The sequence below is a fragment of the Triturus cristatus genome, chromosome 8 (genome assembly GCF_964204655.1).
Source record: "Triturus cristatus chromosome 8, aTriCri1.1, whole genome shotgun sequence".
NCBI classification, from domain to species: Eukaryota; Metazoa; Chordata; class Amphibia; order Caudata; family Salamandridae; genus Triturus; species Triturus cristatus.
The window spans coordinates 902,297,343-902,313,968 of NC_140591.1; positions in this window are offsets into that span (position 1 = coordinate 902,297,343).

Consider the following 16,626-nt stretch of genomic DNA (forward strand, 5'->3'; position numbering starts at 1 on the left):
TCATTCTCTTTTGTCTCATCTTGCACAAGGGGTGACAAAACAGGGTAACATTTATCAATCCCTAGTTTGCGCTGTCTATGTAACTGTTCCTTCATTTGTTCCTCCTCATTATCTTTAAATTGCACAGCTGCTTGCATCACTGACATACCTCTCTCTCTCTTATTTATTTTCGCTAGCTTAATTTCCTTCTGTTTGGCTTCCTTTGGCCATAGGCGGAAAGAATCAAACATCGCCGGCCGGGCTTTCTTTTTAAACAATTTAACTTCCAAATTATCTAAGATATCTGTATCGAAACTACCATTTTGGGGCCATTTTAAAACACCGTCCTTTCTGGTGTATCGGATCCATATTTCATTATATGCAATGGGGCCCACGCCATGTTTTACATAAAGCTCATAAGTTGGAGTTCCAATTGGAGGAACCGGACATGAATCCTCTAACTGGAAATCCCTTCCACAACCCAAACAAAACAATCTACAAAATACACTAGAACCAGGCATCTTCGCTCACTAGTCTAGTTTCAAACGTCAAAGGATTATCGAATACGATAGTCTCGTGAATACACGAGTCCTCGGGCTTTGGGACTTGCAAGCACCAAATCAAAATGATCCCGAAGGATACCAAATTCAAACTAGGAGACGCTCCACTTATACTTAACTGAATATTGATGATCGATGGCGTCACCAGAAGACTCTCTCGATTGTTTCGCTCTACCAAAAAATCGTCAAGGGTCCAAAACAGGGCGATTAATCAGGGCAGCAGTCCTTCGTAGCCGTCGGGACGCGGAGAACCTCGCAGAAAAGACTTTCGGACCACGTCGACATGCAGGGGTCGATGAAGTGGCGGCCTTCCTCCAGAATTTCCACACGAAGCTCCTCACGAACCTCTGGCTTGGACCGGTACCGCTGAAATCGCGCCGAGTTGGGCGCCAACTGAAGTACTGGGTATTTTAAGCCCAGCGGTGCAGGGGAACACACCCTATGATTTCGGGGTTCTTCCTGTTTCAGACCTACAGAAACACAGAGTCTTCTGGGTGAAGTCAAAGATCAGTTTATTGGCTGCAGACCAATTACAGGTATCCTAGAAGTACAACAGCGTGTATGTTCTCAGGAGACTGCTGAAAATCACAGAAACGGGCTTCTTCTTAAATACAGAATATCCTGCTTCAGGCATACATTCCTTAGTTTACGATATGGCCATTACATGTATACATTACAAACGAAAAGGCAGAGTCATGATGACCATCCCACATTCCAGTTAAGCCAGCCCGCAATTATTTACACAGCAAGGCTCAGATCCCACATCAGATATCGATAGGCCCCAATAAACATGAGCATCTCCTGTTTGGAAAACAAGCCATAAAGCAGGAACAGTCAGGTGAGAAAGAGATTAGCTGGAGGCTCGTGTAGGATGAAAAGACTTTATGGTGTGTCAAGCCCTGATGCTAATCACAGGTGGCCAGAGGACGGGGAACTCGTAGGACCAGTTTGACCTGGGGCAGCGGAGCCAAGCTGCCCAGGTCACCGAAAAGTCAAAGAAAGGCACATGTGCTCTAAAAGGCCCGTATTCGCTTCATGCTATGTAGCCTATGTGAGGGCAACCATAAGATGGCCACCGCTCTAAAATGGAACCCACGTAGTGATGTGAAATAGCGTATACACAGTGCATTCATAGCTAAAACGTTACACAAAGCACTTGTACATACCGCATTAACCATTCGCGGTTCACTATTACCGGGATAGACAGGGGTAGGGCCCTGCCTCCTACGCGGTCCCAAATTCTAAAGTACGACAATATCAGACCCTTGCCTCCTAGGCACTCTACACGAGAAGCGAGGAAATAACGTCCTGGTTGCAGGGGAACCCTGGTGAGTGGGACGGGCAGTCTAGGTAAAGAAGCACAGGGGCTATTATCGAGCGAGCAGTTAGGAGAACTATTAATCCTTGTTGTTTTGTTCCCCACTCCAGAGAAACCCACTCACAGGAAGTCCAGTCCTCACGAACAGTCCTGGGGAAACACCTCACCTGCCACAACTACCCTTGTTGTTTTATCCCCTTTTCCCCGTTTCCCCTGGGGGCCTCCTCACGCAGTAGAGTGTTTTCTCTCTGTGAGAGGGGGCGCTTTTGGGAGGTGGGGTTCACACAACTACCATCGTTCCTGCTGAGTCCCGCGGCGAAGGTTAGTGGCTGTGATATCATTCAGGTCACTGATCCAGTTCCTGACATTTCTGTTTTTGGGTCCTGTCTGGCTTGGAGGATGCTCGTCACCAATGCATATACGATCAATGGAACAACGAGCTCCATCATTGGCGATTTTTATGACACTTTCACCCGAAACAGAACAGGCAATGTCAGTAATCCTTTCTGCCCTACTACGACATCTGACATCTTGAACATTTCTCGTGCTGAATGCAATGAGATGGTTGTGTTCAACACCTCGAGTAGAATCATCTTTTCTCGCTTCCAGTCCAGACGCAAAGTTCCCACCAAATTGCAGGCTTTCATTGTGATCAGCACGCATGGCCAGGTGTGCCTGAAAGGATTGGGGACCCGGGAGGTAGGAGTCAGTGACTGCGCAATAGTCAGTACACTGAATATTACCTCACCACCACTCCTAATCGCTTCTCCAAATACATATTTTGTTTGTGGACAGTCTCCTTATACTTGGCTTCCCAGAAATTGGTCAGGTGTGTGTTATTTGGCCATTCTACTCCCCCCTACCTTTACTGCTGTTGGGACACATCACTTGACCAATCCCCACCTCCACCATCGTATGCCTAGGGGAGAAATTGAAGCCGATGACACTGCAGGACAGGAGGCGGGAGACTTCTTCAAAGGTTTCCTGCCGTTCTTGGGTCCTATGGTCAACAGCCGCAACATACGACACCTTCCCGAGTGGTGGAGGCAACCATTAATGAAACAGCAGGGGCGTTGGGCAACTTCACCGCGGAGCTTCAGGCGGACCGCCTGATGACGTTACAACATCGAATGGTGCTTGACATCATCCTTGCTCACCGTGGTGGTGTATGTAAACTGATCGGCTCCAGCTGCTGCATTTACATACCTGATAACGCTCCATCAGTCTATCAAGCTATCCAACGTCTGCATAAACTTTCCTCTGAGATTCATCAACAACAAGACGACTGGTCCCTCATGGGCTGGATTTGGGGCCTCCTTTCCAGATGGGGATGAGGGTTCCTCATTTTTCTTGCCTTGGGAATAGCAGTCATCGTCTCATGCTGTGCCTGTGTATCCAGTGCTTGCCTATGCTTTGTGCTATGTGTACACAGGCCCTTAAAAGTTTCCCGGTCAGTACACGTGACACCAACGTAAGGATAATGCTTCAACAAGAGATTGGCAACCTAATGCAGATAGACATTTCCTAAGAAACATGTTTTGCCACTCAATGGCAAAAGGAGGGTCTGAAGAAAATGAGTTTTTACTAGGTTCTATTAATTGCCTTACATTCCTCCATTTCCTTGCCATCTCGTGACAAAACCCTGCCTACAGCCTCCATTTCTGCTGACGCTCAAAACTATCGCATACCCAAGTCCCCTTGTTCTTTACAGTTAGCCAATTCATCAACAGAAAGCCATGAGACACCTACTCCCTGTGTAAACAAGCTTGTTTTTCATCTTCTGCTTCCTGTTTGGTAAACATCCTTGACACCTTGATCAGGTTATCTGGACAATGGTCTAACTGACCGAGCCTTGATCAAGCTGATTGAACAATGATCTGAATGCCGAGCCTTGATCAAGCTGATTGAACAATGGTCTGAATGCCTTGATCACGTCATCAACTACAAACACCGCCTTGATCAGGTCATCAACTACAAACACCGCCTTGATCAGGTCATCAACTACAAACATCGCCTTGATCAGGTTATCAACTGCAAACACCGCCCTGATTGAACAATGGACTGAATGCCAAAAGAGTGGAGTAAAAATGTATATAAGGTTTGTTCGCTGTGGAGTAAAGCAGCAGCCTCCTGGGTTTTGTCTCTGACTAGCTTGGGACTCTGTTCCATAGCCCGGGCTATTGTAATAAAGGTGGTTCTCTCTCACATCACATCACATCACATCATCAGTCTTTATTCGATTTTTAATGAATCATAAAAGACACAAACATAAAACAAAGGGCACAATATTTTGTGTCCACGGAAGTACAAGACATCAATAAATACATTAAAAAGTATTTTTAAAAAAACATTAAACAAGTCAGAATACTGACGAAAAAATGTACATGGTTTAAAAGACTCATGAGCTACTGTGATATCTTAATCACTAGATTATAAAACAAGTCTTGAGGCATAGAAGAGACCCAAGCCCCAATTTAATTAAGGGACTTCTAAGGGGTGCTTGATCGCTTTTCTCCGTAGAGACCACGCCCATCCCAGATATTTAGCTAGGGCCACAGAAATAATTGTTAGGGAGCTAGTGCGCATAATTCGTAGTGCCACAGCACTGCTCCTGGTACCTAGGATCTTACACATGGGAGAGAGCCAAACACGCCTTGGGATAATAAATGCCGGACAGACAAACAAAAAGTGGGCAGTTGTTTCTGTTTGTGCCCCACAAGAGGCAGAGAACCAGCTCTGAACTGGAAGTAAAGTTTCCTGTCACCGACATTAGCAACCAGATCCCAGTATAATTCTAGCGCAGGAGTAATTTTAGCCTCTAAATAGCAACCGGACATCCCAGAAGCTCTACTCCATTCCTGGAATTCAACTCTTTCCCAGTATGCCATTTTGAGGGATCTCTTAGATGGAAACAGAGCGGCCACCGGGTCACACCATAACCCCTCCATACCCATGTCTTTCAGTGTCTCATGAAGGTTCTTCAGCCATCCGATTTTATGGAACACATCTGCTTTTATAATGTCCATAAGACCGTTAGCATAATGGGAGAGCTCAGGGGTAGAACCGGTCGAAGTTTTGCAATATCCAGAATAGACCTCCTACCTAATTCATATCTAAGAGGAATCAGAGGAGTGCTCTGGGGAAGGCCAGTTATACTTCGAAAAAATTTATGTTCAACACTGGATAAGGATGCTAACTGGTCAAAACCCCATAGCTCTGCCCCGTAAAGCACAGAGCTTAAGGCCTTGGCTTTGTAAACTTGTAGCACAGGGTTTATTGGTTTTGTGAAAGATTTGTTGAATTCCCTACTTAAGGCACCAGATAATTGTTTAAATCGCAAGGTGGCCATTTCAATGTGTTTGCGCCATTTGTTATCGTTTGCTAGGTGCATGCCAAGGTACGTGAAGTTATTAACCATCTCTAATGGTTGGCCATTCATGAATACCTTTTTCCCTCGAAAACTAGGATGGGGGTTGAAGGCCATGAATTTTGTTTTAGCCACATTAACCTCCAGACCATGGTCGAGACAGAAATCATCGAACACGCGCAGGGCTCTTTGCAAACCACTCGAAATTTTGGATACAATGAGCGTATCGTCTGCAAACATCAATATTGGGATGGTAACTCCAGCCAACCTTGGGGCATCAGTGTTTACACAAAGCATGAGATCAACTATCCCATTAATGTATAATGAAAAGAGCGTGGGTGCCATGGTACAACCTTGGCGCACACCACGCTCAACCGGAAACTCGGGCGTAACCTCACCTAGGGCAGGACGGAGAGGTGTCTATTGCTGTCCATGCTGGTAACATCGGTGGGTAAACTTAACGGTATGGTATGCTACAGTGCGGCCGATTTACTTGCTTTGCGCCCCCCTAGTGGTTAATGTCATCTTGCATTTCCTGGCAGCCGGCTTTTGCGAAATAACTGCTTTACTTGTGGGTGGCGGCCTCCAATTTCCACCGGGACTGCGCCTGACACCACTCCGCTCCCTTTCCAATGCCATCTTCTTAATACTAGATCCGTGATTGGTCACTCTTTGGATATTTGGAACTTATTGTATAAAGCCGATATAACATGTTTATTCCTCACGGAGACATGGCTGAGGGACTGTTCAACACCTGACCTTGTCAACGCCATCCCTCCGGAATATAACATCTTTAGGAGGGACAGAACATCTGGTAGAGGGGGAGGAGTAGCTCTTGTGGTCAATAAAAACATCTCCTGCGCAACCTTTCCGGTGGAGAACATTCAGGGTTGTGAAGCCTTAGGCTTCACCCTTCAGCTCTCCCCCCTCCAGGCCTGTACCGGGATTCTCTTGTATAGAGCCCCGGGGCCGACTGGGTCGTTCTTTGATGCACTGCAAGTCGCTCTCTCTGTCCCCTGTCTTAGATCAGAGCACTGCATGCTTCTTGGGGACCTCAATATCCATATGGATATTGTAGCGGACCCTGACGCAATGAAACTGAGTGACATTACAAATACCTTAGGTCTGTCCCCGTTTCTTCTAAGGCCAACGCATAATAAAGGCCATACTCTCGACCAGATCTTTTCTACAAAAACTATTGTGATAGAGTCCTCACAACCGGTACTCTGGTCTGATCATTTTTTGGTCTCTTTTTCGGTACCTGTCACCGTTCTCACCCGGGTGAGAGAATCTTTACAGACCTCGCGATCCTCGCGCCCTTTCCATCTACTTTCGGCGGAGATGCTATCTGAGGCTCTTAATATCTTTCCTTGTCCTCTTCCGGGTACGTTGGAGGAGAATCTTAATCTCTTTCAGAGTTGGCTGACAGCAAGACTTCTGACCCTAGTTCCCGAAAAGAAGCATAAAAGTGGCGAGCGCAGAGTGTCTGCTCCATGGTTCACCCCCCAGTTAAGGGAGCAGCGTCAGAGCTGTAAAAGGGCAGAGAGAGTTTGGCGACGGGCCTATGACCTGACTGAGAAAGCAAAATTTCGTGGATTAACTAAAGCCTACCATCAGTCAATTTGGAAGGAAAAAAAATCATACTTTGAGCGTCGAATTGATGAGGCTGAAAATGGCTGTAAGGAAATCTTTAAAGTTGTTTTGGATTTTATGTCCCCTGCTGTTTGTACTCCTTCTCATATTCATTCTGAAGAATGGTTAAAACAGCTTGCAACTTTTTTTACGACCAAAATTACAACTATTCAAGCCTCTCTTCTCGACCCTAGCTCACACTTGGCCGCAGGTTTCCCATCTCTCCCTGTTTTTAGGGAGATTTCAGGCCCTTCTCTCTCACTTTTTCCTCATCTTTGTCTTGACACCTCCCTGGAGCTTCTGTCTGGTCTGAAATCAGGTTCTCCACTTGACCCGTGCCCAGCTAAACATCTGGGGAGGGTAGCACCTGCTTTAAATGCTTTACTGAATCCACTCTTGAATTCTTCATTGATTACAGGAGTGGTCCCACAAGCATGGAAGCATGCCTTGATCCTGCCATTGATCAAGAAGCCTACCTTGGACCCCCTCATCCATGCCAACTATAGACCTATCTCCCTGCTCCCTGCTCTGGCAAAGGTGGCCGAGAAATTTGTCCATCGGACGATTTCAAATTTCATTGAGGAACACGATCTGTTGCACGATACGCAATCTGGGTTTCGTGCAAATTTCAGCACAGAGTCGGCCCTCTTAGAGGTCACGGATGCCATCAGGGAAGTACTCGACTCCGGAGGAAGGGCTATGCTGGTAATGTTAGATCTATCGGCGGCATTCGACACCGTCCCCCATGATCGCCTCCTTAAAAGACTCTGGGAGTGCGGCATTCAGGGAACGGTGTGGAGCTGGCTTAAATCTTTTCTAGCCGGCCGCCGACAAACGATCTGGGCGCCTCCTTTTTCCGTGGATATGTCTCCATTAGAGGTAGGGGTACCGCAGGGTTCCATTCTTAGCCCCACGCTATTTAATATCTTCATGGCTCCTCTGGCGGCTGTCGCGGAATCTTTTGGTGCCCAGGTCATATCTTACGCCGATGATACCCAGCTCCTGTTCACCTGTGACAGGGGCGGAACTTTCGATGGCGTACAGATCAAGGACTGTTTGGGGGCAGTTTTCGAGTGGTTCAGGTGTAATGGGTTAAAGTGTAATCCCGACAAGTCGGAGCTGCTCTTCTTTGGTTGCACCTTTGAACCAGATTGGAAAGCCTGGTGGCCTCAAGATTTGTTTCCACCTGACAGTGTGTCACTTAAAGCAAAAAATCTGGGAGTAATTGTGGACAGTGAACTGTCTTTTGGGCCACATATTTCGTGCCTCTCAGGTAAATGCTTCGGCATTTTACGTATGCTGAGAAAGTTCCTTCCTCTTTTGTCTGTTCAGTATAGGAAGACTATTGTTCAGGCTTTGATTGGATCGCGACTGGACTACGCAAACGCCCTTTTTTTGGGCCTTCCAAAATATCTTCTGACCCGTCTGCAAGTGGTCCAGAATTCGGCAGCCCGTGCTATTTACGGGCTACCAAGAAGAGCCGGCGCCACGGCTCTTTTGAGAGACTTACACTGGCTGCCGATCACTAAAAGAATCCTTTTTAAGTGCCTGACATTTGCCTTTAAGGCTCTACATGGCTCCTGCCCCAAGTACATAAGGAAACGTCTATCCTGATATGTACCGGGCAGGGCCCTGAGATCGTCTTTGCTATCCAAAATGACAGTCCCGGTCATTAAGCGTGCAAGGATGGGTGGTCGATCCTTCCGCTACCTAGTCCCGAAGGAGTGGAATGAACTACCACTCTCTCTCAAACAAGCCCCGAGTCTCCTGGCCTTTAGAAAGGAGCTTAAAACGTGGCTCTTCACTAATTAAGTACTTCTAGATAACCTGAGTTTCTTTTCTGTTTCCCTTTTGCAGTCGCTATGTTTTGTTTTTATCTGCTAATGTTCTTCAGCAAAGCGCCGGGACGCTCCTGGGAGTAGCCGTGCGCTATAGAAGAAATAAATTAACATAACATAACATAACATAACCTGGCCCACCCCACTGAATCCTAGCGTAATTGGACTCGTGCAGTCGCATAGCCAGTGTCAAGGTTTCTTTGGGGAGACCAAGTTTTTCCAATACTGCCCACAACCGAAGACGAGGCACAAGGTCAAAGGCAGCTCTCAAGTCCACAAAAGCGGCATAGAGGCTGCCCTTGCCTAGCGTCACCACCCTCCAGTGGAGCTGGACAAAACGGAAAACCTGGTCCACTGTGCTAGTTAGCTTACGGAAACCTGCTTGGAAGGGGGACAGGATGTTATTATCATCAATCCACTCCAGTATCTGATTCAGGACCATCCTCCCGATCACCTTCTGGATGGAATCTATAAGGCTAATTGGCCTATAGTTGCCTGGGAGTGTCTTGTCTCCCTTCTTAAATACAGGGATTATAACTGCCCCCCCCCCCATGACTTAGGAACGGCCGCACCTACAGCCACAGCATTTGCCAGTAGAGTGATGTACTTACTCCAACTGGCTTTGTTGTAAATAAAGACATCAGGAGGGACCCCATCTGGTCCAGGAGCGCGACCGCTAGCAACAGAACCCAGGGCCATCAGAGCATCTTGAGTACAGAAGGGACCCTGGGAGTAGAGAGCATGAGTTGGAACCCAGGCGAAATTGAATGAGGGATTACAAGCGTATTGTGGTTTGAAATATTTTAACCACTCCTCCTGGGAAACATAGTTAGAAGGGCTATCAGGTCGCCCTCCTCTATCCCACTTAATGATGTTCCAAAATAGCCGGGTATCTCTGGTGTAGCATGCTCCTTTTAAATCGAGCCAATGTTGCTCATCCCAATTCCTTTTGGCCAGTCTTACAGCTTTTTTATACAATAGCCTGGCTGCGCGAACACGATCATTGTGTCCACTAGAAAGGGCTATAGCCAGATTGGCCCTGGATTGTCTACAGTCGTCATCGTACCATCTAAGTCGCTTTAATGGGGCCTTGTTAGATTTCCTCACAGGCTTCATAAAATGTGAACTTATTCCGTCAAACAACGTATCGTGAAGTTCAGTGGCTACTACGCTACCTGGCTCATAGGCCAGCATGCCCTCAAGCTCCAGTATAGTACCGGCTAATTTGTTATCTATATCAGTAATAGCCTTATCATTAATCTTGAGCTCACGCCACTTAAGTCTACGCATGTCGTTTGAGGGAACGACTTCAGGTGGCCTAGGTTCCATGTCCTCAGCAGCTAGATAACTACTCTTCCACCATTGGTGGGTTACACAAATAGGGTTGTGATCACTCTCGGCTCTAACCTCGACCACCATGTCTAATACAGATCGCCATAGCTTCAGGCTGCAAAGAACGTAGTCAATCCTACTAGAGTGCCGACCATTGTCAAATGTGTTGGCCCCTAGTTTGTCACCTGGCGTCCTGCCATTCAGTGCCCTCAGTCCATGCTCATAACAAAAAGCATTGACCTGAACAATAGTCTCAGTAATAATGGTGGTTCTCTCTACAGACGAAGGTTTCCGGGTCCACTTTATTATATAAGGCGGGTAAGAGTAGACTCGGGTGATTCCTGCACCGCCAAGCCCCACTCCTCCTTGAGGTGGGCTTTTCTTGGTTCTACACAGATACCATATAATGCCGGGTTTAAGTGATTGAAAGCAGGCGCCCGTGTTTCGGGGGTGGCCGTGCAGCTAAAAAAACACAAGTGGTTTCAGCTGAAGCAGCGCATGTCCGGCCTGTAATAAGAGAAACTCAATAAAGTAAATTGTGCTTACAGACTAAATAACAGGTCCCATGAAACAGTTTTGTGAATATCCCAACATTACCTGGCCACCCACCCACCTGGATACAACTAAGCATCTCCTTAATCTACTTACCAGCTCCCGAACTCACTTTTGATGTTCCAGAAGGTCGTGCTTGCAGCAGCTTGGGTTTGGAAGATAAGCCATGTCATACACAGACTCCGCTCATCATCTTCTGTGAGTGTGGCTCTCTGGAGGTCGAGGATCGCCTGCAAGCAAGCCTGGGGCACAACTGGAGGCATGCTTGCCCTGACTCACCCTGCCCCGTCTCCCCTGTCCACATTGGTGAGTGCAGCGTCTGGGCGTCTGCGGCATCTGGGGCTTACCCCCCACTTTGGAGACTTGGCCCAGCAGGAGCTACCGCAACTAGCGGAGGCGCTCTCTTTCCGTTTGGGTCTGCGGGGAGCAGAGGCATTGGACAGTGGCACTCTCCTCTCTCCTCGGGTGCTCCCATGGGACCTCCCATCATCCTCTGCCCAGACAGGCTCTTGCTCTTGCCCTGTGAGTTCCTGCCTTTGCCTTGCCACTGTGGGGCATTGTCAATCGCAAAGCCCCCCTAGCGGGTGCCCTGATATTTAGCTTCTTGCCTTCTAAAGGCATTGATGGCGTGGACAGCGCGCTGATTGGCGCCAATGGCGAGTGATATTTTTCCTGCTTGTTTGGCAGCATTTGCACGGGCCTCATGTGTGGCTTATGTGCTTAGGCATTGTCCTTTGTTCTGGAATGCCCTCCATTTTAGGGGTGTCCCTCGTCTCTTTTCCCATTGAAGCACCACTGTAATCAACTAAAATGTTGGTCACAATTTCTACAGCACAAAATCACTGCAGCAACAAACACGGGAGAGGCATAAACACAATGAAAGGACTCATTGTTAGCTTCCTAGGTCTCCATTCTCTCTGACGCTGAAGAAGGACTCACCAGATCTGTTTGGTGGGGCAGCCATCTTGGAATGGCATTATTCCTCTAGTTTTACTTCTCTAACCCCCTTCCCCTTCATATTGGCCGTTTTCTTACATGCTTAATAATCTATTTTACTCCTCCCCTAGACTATCTGTGGACTGACAGGGGTTGGCCCAAGGAACATGGATGGGGGCCACCCTTTGGGCAGAAACAGAATAGCCCATACCCAGATGTTAAGGCTGAGGCTTTTTGTAGCTAGGTCTCCTGGAGCGCCTGGTACATTTTTGAATGATTTAGCAGCACTAGTCCTCGGACACTAAAGAAGGTCTCCTCCTACACTTCCTACGTCTGCTGCTGACTTGATTAAAGGACACACCTAGCTATGAACACTGTGGAAACCGAGGTAGGACTGCCTTGATGTTATTTGGATATGTCTGCCATGGTTTCAATGGGATTAATAAAATAAAAATGTTTTTAAACTTCCTTCCTGCCATCAGAATTGGCTACCAAATGGACTCCTTCACAAATGTTGATGTATGTGTTTTCCTGATGTTGATGTTTTCTTAGTATTTTGTCACTACTTGTTATGGTTGACCTCCATTTCAAATTTTGATGTCTTTATTGATGTTTTTGAGTATTATGCCATCACCTATTTTTCCCATTACTCTGTATCGTCCTCCTTTTTCAAATTTTGATGTCGTTTATGTTGATGTTTTGGAATATTCTGCCATTACCTATCTTTACTCTGCGTGATGCCCTCCTTTTTGAATATTTGTTTAATCCTGAATTCTCCCTTTACTCCACTTTTCTAAACGTTTTCCATTTTCGAATCGTGTTATTCTTGTTTGCAATGCTGATGTTCTGCTACTGTGGACGTTTTAAATATTTTGACATTCCCTCTCTCCCTTTATTGCGTGTTGATACTCTCTATTACAAAAATTATTTTCTATCCTGAATCTCTCCGTGTTTGAAAACGAGGCAGTATCTGTGAGGCCTGCACAAAATACATGTCACATTTTTCCTTCACTGGGAACCAAACAATCCTATTGTAGTTCTTGACTCTCAGAGGGTAGTGTTGCAGAGCAGTCTAAGGCTTACTCAAGGGAGGTGGTGTGGGCTAGTAATCGCCATTACAGGTGCGCAGAAATAACACTCAATAATTGATTGTCCAGTCTGTACATTGCTTTATAAAAGTAAGAGTACATTTATTAGACACACACACACCGCTCAATACTATGCACCAATTTACAAATATACATAAGCTGTTGGAATTACTTTATGGCATTGCATAACATCTCCACCCCTCCCGCAGGGGGTTGGGGTCTAGTACCACCACTCCCATGTATGCAAATCATCTTGCCCCCTAGTGCAGTGGGTTGACACAACCTGGAGCGAGGGCCTTACCAACTGGCACCATCCCAGTGGCGACCCACCCCATCATCTCAACAAGCATTAAAAATAGGTACACCTGCCCTGGGGACACAAAACCCTGACTGAGATTCATATACTGACCATACAGTATACACCTCTACATCTTAGTGGCTAACAGTCTGGGTTGTTCTTCCCCAAGGCAGTAGCAAGAATACATGTTTGGACATCACTTTAACTGAGGTACTTATCATAGCTGATAACAATTATAATGTATTGCAATTAAAGCCCCGCAGCACTCCCCCATCCTCCTCTTCCTGTCGGGGCGAGGGGATGGGATCCCGGACCATCTTCACAGGGAGCGCAACGGCGCTCCCCGGTTTTGCTTCGGGCATTCGGGGCCCGGAGTTGGGATCCTGGGGCCCCCCAGGGACACCATCATGGGCGCTCCCCGGTTTCCGTCTTTGCGGGGGCGCAACGGTGCTCCCCGCCTTCAGCGGGGCCCGGAGTTGGGATCCCGGGCTCTTAACGCTAGTCCAAGGGGGGCATGAAAGCACTCCCCTGTCTCCATTTTCGGCAGGGGCCAAGGTGGGCTCTTGGCACCCTATGGGGAATTTCCACAGGGAGTGCGATGGCGCTCCACGTCTTATCTTCTGCTGGGGGTAGCCCCCGGGACCTAACCCTGGGGGCATTTTCTGGACCGGGGGTGGAGCCCCATGTGCTTTGTTGTCGGTCGGCCAAAGGTCGCCTAGCCTCTGGGGTGCATATCTTAGCCCCCAGGGGACCGATCTTCCCGGTCTTGGCCTCTTCTTGCTCCTGGTGGCGCTCCCCAGCCACTGGGAGCACTTTCCTTCGCCCTCTTGTTCTCCAGGAGGGTGAATGCTGCAGGGAGCGGTCTTCACTGGCTCCCTGTGCGAGCCTTCCGCCTGGCACTCTTCCTGGGCCTCTCTTCTCCTTGCGCAGAGTCCCAGGCTCCTGGTCACTTGTCCTGGTCTCCCCTTGTGGCGCAAGTCAGGGTCCTGGGCCAGTCTGGAGATTCTTCCTTCCAGCTGCCCATGGTGCCAGGATCCAGCACCAGTCGTCCTCAGCAGACCACACCCCGGAGAGCGCTACTCGTCCTTTGCAAACTCTTTTAAAGAATTTGGAGGGGGCTGGCAGGAAGAATCTGTTTGCCCTATCCAACAGCGACACATCAGTTCTATGCCCCTGCTCCCTCCTTCCTGCCCAAGCCTCTGGGTTAGTTCAAAATGGTGTCATCCAGGGGTCTCATGCCACATGGTCTCTGAAAGCCCCTTCCCCCCTCGCTGCCTTCTCTCCAGAGCAGCTTGGTGCCTGGCACCAGGTGACAGCTGCTGAGGGATTAACCTGTAGCTCCACCCATCTTCTCTTCTTGGAGAGGAGGCCTTTGCCCTTGGAATGCTTGTCAATAGGGCTAGGCCTTGGATGCTACATCTTGGGGAGGAAGGTCATTATTCCAGCCTGGCAGGGTCAGCCCCAGCCAGGCCCTGGTTATGAGCTGACTCAGAGAAATATTACATTTCTGGATGACCCAAAAGCAGTACAAATATGACTTTGGACTCTACAGAATACTTCTTCTCACATAAGTTACAGTGAACTTTAGTGTGTGTCCGGAATTTGTAATTTGTAAGCCCTAGGAAAGTGAAACTAGCCCATGGGCTCCCCATCCACATGGGAGAGTAATGGAGTGAGAACAGTAAAGCACACTGACTTTCCCTCAAATGTTTCTTCCCATTGTAGAAAGCCTATTCCATGTTACCACCCAGCTCTGCGTAAGTCCTGCCACACCATTCACTTTGTAGCTGCTCCTGGGCTGCGCACGCCAGGAATCTCCACTGTGCAGCCCCTACACTTGTGCACATGCATGTTCACACGTCTGCATGTAACCAGCCCAGTGCCCCTTATTCTGGGTGGAGCGCAGCGGCCTAGTTTCACCAGGAGGACACCGGTAAAATCCACATGAAGTCCCTTTCCTCGTGAGTTCACTATGGGTGGGTCCTAACTTGTGAGGCTCTCCCACAGTAAAAACTAAACAATTAGGTGTTCAAAAAGCGAAAAATCCGGGCAGCTCAGATGGTCAGAACCACCGTCTAACACTCCGTAAAGAGCACTTTTCTCAATCTTCCCTCCTTATCCTTAACTGCCTCCATTCTGATGTTCTTCTATTGTGGATGTTTTTAATTATTTGACATTCCCTCTCTCCCATTTTCCCTCGTTGATACTCTGCATTTTGAAAATTATTTTCTAACCTCTCCCTATATAGCACTTTTCTAATCTTCCCTCCTTATCCTTGACTGCCTCTATTCTTACTGTGCTTCTTATCATGTCTTCTCCCAAGCCCCCTCACAATCCCCGGATCCGGCTCTTGCTAGACATGGCCCCAACTTGTCGAACATCTTGTATCCGCCTAAAATTTCTAAGAACTCTAAGAAACTTTTTCACAAATTACTGAAACTTCACCCTGAAGCGTTAATAGTTGATACCTACCACAGCCTGGCTTGTCACCTTCCTATCACTAAATCTATAAAAATTCCGCATGGATTCAAACTGTCGACTACCCCCCACCCCTCTCCTTCTATGGGTAAATCGATATCTCCATATTCAAAACTGATAACATTCTGATTCAAGCATCATAACATCACCTCAACATTTTTGACAGCTATTTCAGTACTATGTCCTATCAACTCTCTCAACTGGACCTTAATCCCTCAGCAATCCAATTGCCTTGCTCCCACGTTTCTCCACCCTCTACCCTGGTTCAGGCCCTCCCTCATCATCCCTTCCTGTCCACATCTATAGTTATTGATGGGGCCCCACTCCTCTGTGGAAGACCCCCGGCCCTCGCTCTTCTAAGACCGTTTGATCTCTCTCCTACTCTTAACATCGATCCCTCCCCTCCTGTCCCTACTATCTTCTTAGATTCCCCCTCCAACTCTTTTCCTATCCACCTGCCTCCCCTTGGGACTCCTACTTCTCTCTCTGCTATGTCCAAGCCTCCGACCCCACTGATTTCCTTCACAAGCAATACGATGTGATTCATTCCTCTAACCCTCCCTCTCTCTCTCTGTCTCACCCTACGCATCCCCTGATTGTATGACTGACCCGAACTACTCCACGCATAATCTATTCTGCGTGGAGTAGAATAGATTCGTCGCCACTACATTGACCACAGCTCCTTGGGGCAACTTGCTGGTGTGACGAGCAGAGTGCGACCAACTTCTGATTCATTTATTACGGCTCCCTTGAGCCAACGGGCTGACGAGCCTTGGACCTGCACCTGCGCGCCATGAGAGGTACTCTACCTGTTTTAATTACATTTTGGCAGTCCACGCGGCACCCCTTTACACTGACCTGCTCCCTGCTGACGAGAGGCAACTACCTCGAAACACGTGTCCAGGGATGGCTAATGCAACACATACTTTTCTACATACACCGTGGCATAGGCGTACTCACCGTCGCCACTACATTGACCACAGTTCCTTGGGGCAACTTGCTGGTGTGACGAGCAGAGTGCGACCAACTTCTGATTCATTTATTACGGCTCCCTTGAGCCAACGGGCTGACGAGCCTTGGACCTGCACCTGCGCGCCATGAGAGGTACTCTACCTGTTTTAATTACATTTTGGCAGTCCACGCGGCACCCCTTTACACTGACCTGCTCCCTGCTGACGAGAGGCAACTACCTCGAAAAACGTGTCCAGGGATGGCTAATGCAACACATACTTTTCTACATACACCGTG